The sequence below is a fragment of the Crocodylus porosus genome, unplaced genomic scaffold (genome assembly GCF_001723895.1).
Source record: "Crocodylus porosus isolate Cpor-Errol unplaced genomic scaffold, CroPor_comp1, whole genome shotgun sequence".
Taxonomy (NCBI): Eukaryota; Metazoa; Chordata; order Crocodylia; family Crocodylidae; genus Crocodylus; species Crocodylus porosus.
In genome coordinates this window covers 12962906-12972260 of record NW_017728922.1, presented here as the reverse complement: position 1 = coordinate 12972260, position 9355 = coordinate 12962906, and the positions used below count along the sequence as shown (strand labels likewise).

General features: G+C 43.8%; 1 long non-coding RNA gene across 1 annotated transcript in view; it reads right to left on the bottom strand.

Annotated features, from left to right (window-relative positions):
- Window positions 1–217: 217 nt before the first annotated feature.
- The window catches only part of LOC109313232, a 17681-nt gene continuing 8543 nt past the window's right edge, over window positions 218–9355 (bottom strand). The window contains exons 2-3 of the long non-coding RNA XR_002101999.1: window positions 3770–3773; window positions 218–625 (exon numbers count right to left, since the gene is read on the bottom strand). This is a non-coding gene — a long non-coding RNA (uncharacterized LOC109313232). The remainder of the gene's footprint in view (window positions 626–3769; window positions 3774–9355) is intronic.

Genomic DNA, 9355 nt, shown 5'->3' with positions numbered 1-9355 from the left:
AATAAACTAACATGTGAAAGAGTAGAGAAGCTCGTCTCAATCCAGGCAAGCCTTCAGTTTTCAGAAGTCCATGAAGGTGATAAAAATGAAGGATAAGAAGAATCAGAAGAAACATAAATTGCTAATAGTGATAGCTCAGAAAATGAGACTGATTAGATAAAGTTTCATGCAGCAAAACTCGTATTCAATGAGTCTTGGTTTTTCCCTTTTTTCCCCCCTCAGCCCTTTTTCTAAAAATGAGTGCTTTCTATATCTGTTTGACACTGTGAAGGAGACTAAGTCCAGAATACATAATAATTTTCTTTGTTTTACTATAATGTTGATGGTTTCTTCTATTTTAAACTTCTATTTTTGCCTGCTTCTCATAAACTGGTAGCTTGCAGCCCCGTTTGTAACAAAAACTAAAAATGGTTTAAAGTAAATTCGATTAGTAAATTTGTAAGTATTGTCTGAATAAACTATACTTTTAAATTTAATAAATATACCCAACATGATTATTTTATGAGCAAATCAAGTTATACATAATACATTTTATGTTCTTAAAGTAGCAAAGTGAATTTAGATCTGTAAAGGGTGCTAAGACAATAAGTACTGCATATATTTCAATTTTCCCAAAATGTCCATTCTCCCCCTTCCCTCCCCCCCCCAAAAAAACAGGCTTCAAAATTTCTGGAAATTTACCTCTCTAGACATTGGACTGCAGCACCTTTTTCCACAGGGAGCAGGATGGTGACTACCAGCTGCTGGATGAAGTCATTTATGAGTTTTCATAACATTTTAAATTAAGACTGACTAATTAGAGACCAACCAAGTGCGTACCATATAAATTTTCACTAAAAATGTTTATTGTGGATGTACACTTCCTTTATACACAAGATTCTTTCTTGAATAACTCTCCACTGAATTTCATCAACAACTATGAGCTGGCTGAAGCTACAAGATAGTTCAGATTGTAACATGATCAAATATATTGTGCCATTGATCAAATTTTCTGCAAAACTACACTCTGTAAGTTTTAAAATGAAATAAAAAGGTGCGGGTATACAGTAAGCGCAAATACCTTAAAATCTTAGACCTAACTCTTCAGCACAATTCTCAACTTTTCTAGACTAGAGCACCCCTTGTCTGACTTAAGGCACCTCTCAAATAATGCCAGGTCTTAGTTTTCACTGGTATTTTTTAATATAGAAAAATAATAAAGCAATTTTTTCTGTTGTAACAAACTTAGAAAGACCACAAGAGGTCAGAATGTTTTAACATGGTGGATTCCTATTTGAAATTGCTATGTTTATTGCCTAAATCGTGTTTGTTTAGTTAACAGTGCTAACATTGTCTGTCACCCCGTGGCACTCTTGAAAGGATGTCAGGGTTTCCTGGAGTGCTGTGGTACCCAGGTTGAGAATCACTGCCTTAGCATATTAGTAGATAGAGTCTAAGCAGCAAAGACATGTTATTATGCAGAATGGATTTGATTTTGCAAATATCAGTGGGTATCTGCAGAGCTGAAAACAAGTCAGCTTCCCAAATGAAAGTGTTACCCAGCAGTGACAGAACCAAAGTCAGTTTAATTCAAAATGCACAGCAATGCATAAAAACAGAATGCAAGGGTAAACAAACTGTAGTCTGTAATAAATAACAAAGAAATCAAAGCAGGAAGTTAAGGTGTCCTGAGCAAGGAATGCAGAATCCTACTTGAACAAACTGGAGAGACATGCAAGCATAAAGCATAATCACACACTTTGGAGGATGAAGCTCTGATGTTGATGACATACAGAAAAAGTCCTTGGAAGGCCCTGTTAATTAACTTATTTGAAAATCAAATAAAAAGTTAACTTCCAAATAGCAGCTAGAGCTGAATACAGTAGAATCACAGATAGTGTCTGCAGAATGATTAGTGACCAACAAACAAGACTCAGTTTATAACAGGTCCAATTTGCTAAAGAGCCAAAGAAAGGCTAAAGCTGGCACCTGTACATGAGGACAGATGTCACTCAGCAGAGTGAAAACACAGCAAGAAGCCCTATGTGTTCTGTGAGCCCAGGTGATCACACTGGTGGTGTTAAGTCTGTCCAATTTGCCCCCTACTATATGGCAGCCCCTCCAAAAACCTTTGTAGAAATTAGGCAAAAATCCATGGCAATTGCTGTTACTGGGAGTTTGAAACAGTGGTGTCAATGCAAGGTGGCTTACAAGTTAGGGCCAAAGCCATGCAACCAGGGCCATCCCACAGACCTAGGAAGAGAGAAAAAATAAGCTCCATTCTACTAATGCAAAGACAAATCAAGAATCAGAATTTTTGGTGATGTAGCCTACAGATTAAAAAGTTGGAAGAAAAAGCTACAGCAACGAAAAATCACCCCCAGATTGCTCAGGAAGGCATCCATTTCTGTTCAAGTAGCCACACACTGTTGCAATTGATTTTCCTTACAATGCTCTGTCACAACACTGAGAACTTGTCCTTTTCTACGCTGAGACCTCCTTCCATCAACTTTGTGTCACCTCTCTTGACTGTTACCTTTGCATTAAAAGTCAGGAACAAATGTCATGAGGCAGATGAGCCCATGGGCCTCCCCGCTGAAGTTGTTCCTCTGTTCTGCAAACTGATGGCACCATCTACAATTCTGTCCTTGTTAATTTTATTATTGTACTAATGAACTGGGGACATCCAAGTGCTGAGGAGCAGTCTGGATACTAAAATGCAGCATGCAGATTAACAACTGCTTTGTGGCCCACTGTTTATGCCTTGTCATAAGATAAGCCCTGTGCCAGGCATGAAAGAAGACCAAATTCTGCTCCACGTAAAACCAGTGCAGCTGGTTCCAGGGCTAGCTCCCCAGGGCTAGGGACGGATGTTCAAAAATCAATCTGAATTGGTTTGATCTTTTCAGGTTAATCTGACCTGCCTAGGCTACATCACTTTGTAACTGCACAAACATCCCAGAAATGCAGGTACATATCTGCAGTGGCTCGGGCTTGGAGCTGGGAGACACTAAAGCAGCCCTCCCTTCCTTCCACAGTACTGAGCTGAGGGTGAGGCATGGCCAGACCCAAGTAGGATGCTTTAATTAGTCCAGCAGGAAATTGGTAACAGTGTTTATCACCCCATTAAGAAAACAATGGGAACATTACCAGTTACCTGTTGATTCTGCTTGTTGATTCAGCACCAGACTGTAGCCAGCATGTGGTCTGCTACTTAATACACAGACGCCTCTTCAACAAGGCAGAGAGGAGGAGGGAATCCCTGCTTGGGAGGGAGTGGTGAGGGGGAGCCAGCAAGCACCCCGCAGTCTTTGGACCTGCATCCAGGGAGCAGAAGGGAGGGGCCAGCCCTGCTGTGGAGCAGAGAGCCTCACCCAGCCCATAGAGCATGCTGGGATACTGGGGGAGTCTGATTTATCTTAAACCAGCAAGGGGTCTGTGATAGACATTGCATAAACTGGTTTGAGCCAAATCAGTTAAATTTGATACTATATTCAACCAGGTTTATCTCAAACCAGTTTCAGCTATTTTCAAATTAGTTTATGTCCACTGAACTTCTGTTCTGTTACAGGTTTAAACCAGTTTCTGATCATTTAAAGTGGGTTATATGTAATGTCTGTCCCTACCCCAGCAGTCAATGAGGCAGCATCAGGCTAACTGAGAGCAGAAATTGGCCCATGATACTGTTTTTTTAAAAACTATTTCCAATCTCAAACCTTCAGTATATTATTCTGTGCAGACCAACAGCTTTTATAACCAGTGTTTGGGTCTTTTTTGCTCAAATAAACACTTTTCTGTTCCCTGTCAAACTTAATGGGCCTTGGATTTTGTTTCTATTTGCTCCCCTAGGTATTATGCTCATTTGGTACAACTTGATCAGGCTTTGCCACTTGAAGCCACAATAGCTTTTCCCCCACTGAGCTTACAACAGAGAGAAAAATGTGTTGGATTAGGATGCAGACAGAGAAACTCCAATTCAAACATACAGAATGTCCCTTTAAGTAGCACTGAACTAAAAGCAATTCAGATTTAAGGTGAAGCTTTTACTTAATGAACAAGCAAGCAGGGAATAGAGGGAATCTTCTGCTCTTGCACTCACAAATAAGATGCTGGTTATTGGCTTCAACAGCCCACTTCTCACTAGCACAACCAGATCACCTTCTTCTCCTGGATGCTGCCATAGCAAATGAAAGTATTGGCTTGCAGAGCAGAGAAAGTGCATTTATCACTGCCTGCTTGGATGATGCTATTGTCTCTGGTGACAATACAGGTTCACAAACCCAATTAGGATGCTCATAGCCTCACAAAGCCAAACAGAATGTTCTTCCCTGGTCCACTGAGCTTTAAAAAGCAATGCTAATGTTTCTCTTCTCTCCTTACTATTTTTGGAATGCTAATGTGCCCTGCTCTTCACTGTCCAGAATCAACCTTAGCAGGATGGGGAGGAACCAGAGATTTACTGAGTCTCATCCCATGATCTTCAACAGGAGCTGCAGAAGCTCAGCACCACTCAGAATCTAACCCTTAAAAAAGTGAAGGGCCAAGAGGCATGGGGCAGCAATTTTGTCCCAGTTCAGTCTGTATCTGAGATAATGCACTAGATACCATAGGCCAGGAGTGGCCAACCTGTGGCATGCATGTCACAAGTGGCAAAGACAACCTGTGTGTATGGCATGCTGCAGATAATGGAAGGAGCTTGGAACAAAGTAAACAAAGCAGGGAGCAAAAAGCAAAGCAACAGTTCAGGCAGGGAGCAGAGAACAGAGTAGCAGATCAGACAGGGGAAGAGGATCATAGATTCATAGATGTTAGGAGCTGGAAGAGACCTCATGAGATCATCAGATCTAGTCCCCCTGCACTTGTGCAGAAAAGACTGCTGGGGTCATCTGACCCCAGCAAGTAGGGGTGCACCAATAGAGATTTTTGGGGCTGACACAGACAGATGATTTTTAAGGAGGCATATCGGCCATACTGATTTGATTTCCAATAACAGCCTGGCAGCTTGAATAGCAGTGTCCAGCTAGTAAGTCTGTTGTGGTGGAAGGGGAGGGGGAAGGGAATGGGTGTGGGGGGAGCAGATGGAGGCCTCTGTGGTGAGGGAGGGAGTGGGGCTGGGGCAGAAGCTGCCCAGCCAGGGTGGGGCACAAGACAGAGCTCCAAGCAGCTCATCTGGGGGACATGGGTAGGGGGTGCAGCTCCCAGAAGGACAAAGGGGGGACGTGTGTCCCAGGATCTGCACAGGATCTGCTCTGTCCTTGGGGAGTCCTCTGTGACCCTGGGGGCCTATTCTTTCCACACAAATTAGGAGGGAACACCCCAGGTAACTTAATGGGTATTACTACTATATTGCAGGGAATTTGAGACAGCTTGGCTTTGGTGCTGTCTCTAGGCTGCCAAGCAAAGCTTGGGGTGGAGAGGGCTTCAAGAGACATTTGGATATTTATCTTGCTGAGATCCTATGATCCCTGCTGACTTCCTGCCTCTGGGTCAGGGGGCTGGACTTGATGATCCTCCGAGGTCCCATCCAGCCCTAATGTCTATGTAGTCTATGAAGAGATCAGAGCCAGACCATAGGCTGGTCAGCCCCCAACCTATCCCACACCTTTCTAAGCAGTCCAGGTGGCAGTGGTTCCTTCTGGCGCCGCAGACCCTGAAAGAGTCTAAGTGTAATTCGAACCCTGCATAGCACACCCTCCTTCAGGCCCCACAGTGGGTCTGATTCTCTTTTCAGGGTAAAACCACGGAAGTCAGTGCAGTTACAACAACATAATCTGATGGAGCACCTCTCTCTTTTACCTGTTCTTTCCCCTGCTGTTGTTTTTTTTCTTTCATATCTCTTCCTCTTCCCTACCCCACCTCATGGAGCTGCCCCTATTTCAGCAACTCCCAAAAACCAATGGACACCACCCACAATGGAGAGGCAGCTGTTACTAATGGGGCTGCATGACTCACAGAGGTCCTGCTTTCTCCAAACCTGCAAATACCTCATGAGCTCTTAATGAATAAGAGACAGGGCTTCCCTATACCTTAGCTGCTCCACAGTAATCGTTTGTGTTTCTATTCCTACTATGTTGTAAGTAGAAGCTAAACTGAGTCCTGTCTCATTCAGAGAAAAGCTGCCTGGGTGAAACTGTGGACAGGGCCAGCTCCCACAAAACAGAACAAATCCCTGTCTCGGTCATTTGTGGGTAATCATGCACATGGGGTCACACAATGATTTGACTGTAGAAGGCACTGTGACAGGAAAATGTGTGGGAATCACTGCTTTACTCCCTGGAATAATTAAACCAGAAACCTCCATTGTGGGGCTGGGGTGACATGATTAAAGTTATGACACTTCCCAGGTGCTGCCTGGTCTCTACCAGGAGCATGAATAAAGGAGCAGGGCAGGATAAACAGGACAGCAGCCCTGGACACCATCTTAGAGGGTATGCTAAAACAGCTGTCACCAATAGCCCAGCTGCTGCTGATACCACTGGTCTATGTAAACTACCGCCTGGGGGTAAAACTGCCCTGATACAGCTCTGCTTTCTACCTAGCATAAGCAGGGTTTGTAGATCTCCAACTGCATTTGCCTTCACAGCACCACAATAATAATGAGCAAAATGAGACTGCAGAGCAGTTAACAAGGGAACATGAAAGAACTCCCAGTCAAGGTAACTCACAGCTCTCAGGAGTACTTGATAAGCAAGTCTTAAATGATCTTGTAGGCCCACTCATGATAGGCAATCTCATACTGCAAAGTATTTGATAGACAATAATAGCTGTCCACAGATGCCCAGCAAAGTTGCCTCTCAGTCCAGGATTGCAGGGCCAGGCTGAGACACAAGCATCTTGCAAGCTGTTTATACTCTCTAGCCATAGTGACCAACCTCTTCCAGCAGTCTGTAATCATAGGGAAGAGCATCTAGGTTCTGAAGTGCCATGTTGCTATGCCTCACTAGCATGGCATCAATACATATTGTATAGTAGAAGCTCATTTTAGCTACAAAACTTACTTACATCATACTACATCTCTCCTCTTTTTCTATATAGTGGGATTAGAACTGTGGTAAGTTTACTACTTGAACTGTGCTTCTCTTCCTAAACCCATTCCTGGACTGTCCATTACTGGCAAGTATACAGAGTATACAGTTAACCTCTGTTCTTGTCCTCCCAACCTTTGAATGTTAAAGGCAGGATTTTATTACCCTTCACATGTCTACATGGCTGTTTTGTAGCCATATACCTGGTATTCTTGGAATGTATGCACAGTTTGTAATACTATTACCCCTACACTATGGATACTTAAAGGTCCACGCTGCAGGTATGCAGCAACATGTTTGTGTACCTGGGAGTAAGTCCTGGAAAAAAAAGAAGGAAGTTCTTTCCATCTTTTCACCCAAGATCCATGTTGCTAAGGCACTTGCCCAGGAAACAGAAGGTGCAGGTTCTGATCACCTGAACAGACTTGGGTTTTAACTTAACATTTCTCTGACTTCCCATAGTGTTCTAACCACTGAGAAAGAGGTTAGGCATCACCAGCCGTATCTCCAGCCCTTCTCTTAAAGCTGAACTACTACACCTTACATTTAATATTCACTGGATAAAATGGATGGAGAGCTACAGGGAAGTTTCTGTTCCATTGGGAATAAAGGTCCAAGCTAAAACCAAAGGTCAGTGCATTTCTAGAGGGCAGCAACATGCACTTCGCTGGGCCACACCCCCTCTAGTTTGACCTTTTCCTCTTAGCCTGTGTACCTGTGCTGCCTATCTGCCAAGCCAGCCCATAGCCTACACATAGGAGGAGAGAATTTGTGCCTAACCATCCTGTAGATAAAGGAAGCCCCCTGACACTCAGTTCAGAACTTCATATAAGTGTTCATATGGTCATCTGCCCCCTTTTAAGCTAACTATTTCACCAAACCAAGCTTCCTCATCACAACTCCAAGCCAGAACATAGAACTTAAAGGGAACTCCTTGGGTTACTTACTGAGTCCAGTCCACTGCCATCAAAGACAATCATGTCATATAATCCTTTTCACAAGCTAAGTATAGAGACAGCAGCTTTTCTAGTTCCGATGCTTTGCATCATCAAGGCACTTTGTGTGCATTCACTAAATTAAGCATCTCAACTGTAGTTGAGGTAGGTAGGTCCATCATATTATCCCCATTAAACAGCTAGGGAAACTAAGAGACAAAGGAAGTTAAATAATTTATCCAAGGCTACAAAGCAGAACAGTGCAAGAGCAGTGATTAGAATCCAGAGCATTATATCACTTCTTCCCCGAGCTGACTGACCATTCTCCTCACGGTATGTGCCTGATGTTTTGGAAAAACTAGGCCATTGCTTTGAAGAACTAAACATTTACAAAGTCAGAGAACACCCTGGGCTGGCCAGCACCCTAAGTTGTTTGCTGCAATGGGACAGGATACCATTATACCCCCACTCGGGCCCCTTGTCAGGCAGCCTTAAAGATCCCCTCACGGACTGCTGGGGATGAGGTGGGATGGGGTGAGAAGGTGGGGTGCATGTGTGTATGTGTGCTAGACAGAGACTGCTAGGGGTGGTATGTGTATCATAGAATCATAGAAGTAGGGTTGGAAGGGACCTTATAGATCTTCAAGTCTGACCCCCTGCCAGGGCAGCAGAAAAAAAACTGGGCTCAAATGATCCCAGCTAGGTAGGCATCAAGCCTCCTCTTAAAGACCCCCAGGATAGGAGCCAGCACCACTTCCCTTGGAAGTTGCTTCCAGATCCTAGCCACCCTAACTGTCAAGTAGTTCTTACAGATGTCTAATCTAAACTGTTACCTATCAGCTCCATGTTTTTGGGGAACCCTGACACAGGACACAGACTGTTGGACTCACAAAGAATCGCCCCCCCCCCCCAAACAGAAACTGATTAAGATGCAGTGAGACACACCTAAAACTCTCCAGATAAGCATGACAAAAGTGAAACAACTGCCCTAGGTCTCATTTGCATCTGAGATGGGAACAGATGACCATTCATTTACATGAGAGATGGAGAACAGAAAAGACCTGAAGCAGAGACTGCAATGAATTCTGAGATCAGCAAAGCAGGGAAGCACTGCATGATGGGTAATCTGTGCTCCAAATGCTAATCAACCCTCACACCCAGCTCAGCATTTCTCAGACCAGTTGTAATCTGGATTTACAAAGGACTTTTCCTTCCCGCCCCCCACACACACACCTCTAAGCAAAAGTAAGTTTATTGGGCATCTCAGGCCATACATTCCCCAGTCCCACAATGGGAGGCCTATGTAAATTTAATTGCCTACAACTCGGTTGCTGGGTTAGGGAATGCTGAGGCAATAGACTGAGTCAGACTGGGGTATGGGCAACATTTGAACAATGGTACAGGGTTCATCACAGC